Genomic DNA, 1,316 nt, shown 5'->3' on the forward strand with positions numbered 1-1,316 from the left:
GTGTGCTCTTCCGATCTTAAGAAATATAAAATAAATTTCAGAAACTTATATAAAATAAAATATCGTAGGGGCCAGTAAAAAACTGATACGACTTATTTTTAACACAAAAAAATAAAAAATAAAAAAAATATATTTTACAAATATTTTTTAAATATTAAATAATACATTATAAGATATTATTTAAAGTAATAAATCCTGAATAATTTTATTTTTTTAAATTTAAAATACATATTTTAAATTCGACCGATCCCTGACAACGTGCTATTATTATGTGTAAATTTTTCAGCATGATAATATCAATAGTAAGTGATAGATAAGACAAACGCATTTTTGAACATATTTCAGGGCAAATACGGTGGATAATGCAGATATGGATTTCAAAATTATTCGTCGAGAATTTCCACTTGTCTGCAATCCAAGTACAAGCAAAGACGTAATCAATGTAAATACAGGGCCGAGTAAGTAATTAATTTTTTCAAACTAAATTAAGTTAAAGTTAATGATTTAAAAAAATAATTGAGTTAAATTAAAAGTTGCATGTACGAAAAACTCAGTTAAAACTTGCATTAAGATTAAATTTGCTTCAATTAAATTAAAAGTTAATTTTATAACACATCATTTATATTAAATACAAATGTCGTTATTTTTAAAAATAAAATTACTGAAAAATAAAAAAAGTACAATATAAATCAAATCAATTTAATATTTTATTTTTAAAATAAGTTTATATGAAATAACAACGAAATATTTTGGTTGTATTAAAATATTTTTTCTTTTAAATGGTTTAAAAAGTAAATTTTTAATTTAGGAAAAAATTAATAAGTTATTTTACATATGTTTTTACATAAATAATTGAAATTTATAGTTAACTTAATTAAATTTAACTAAGTTAAGTTAAAAGTTAATAACTATTTAACTTTATTCTTTAACTTTTAACTGAACTAGGTACTTCCCAATCTGGCGGAAACAAAACAACCAGCAGTGATATGGATTGCGTGACAACACCAACAACACCAACAACACCAACAATGTACTCTAGAAGGTAAAATGAAAAATTATTCGTATACTATTATTAATGTTATTTCTGGATGTCCATATACTGTTACTATATGAGTAATATACTATACTATATAATTTTTTGAATGGAGTCGCATATAATGTTCAATTGTCATGTTATTTCTCCATTCACATGACTTTAATTAATTATTAATATTATGTTTTGTTATGTTTATACAGCAATCCGTGGTTGGACGAATCCTTTGCAATTATTCATAGCCACCAAGTGCATTCTACACACCGAGGAAGTTAAGTTTCAC

This window comes from Wasmannia auropunctata, unplaced genomic scaffold (genome assembly GCF_000956235.1).
Source record: "Wasmannia auropunctata unplaced genomic scaffold, wasmannia.A_1.0 LD336040.1, whole genome shotgun sequence".
NCBI lineage: Eukaryota > Metazoa > Arthropoda > Insecta > Hymenoptera > Formicidae > Wasmannia > Wasmannia auropunctata.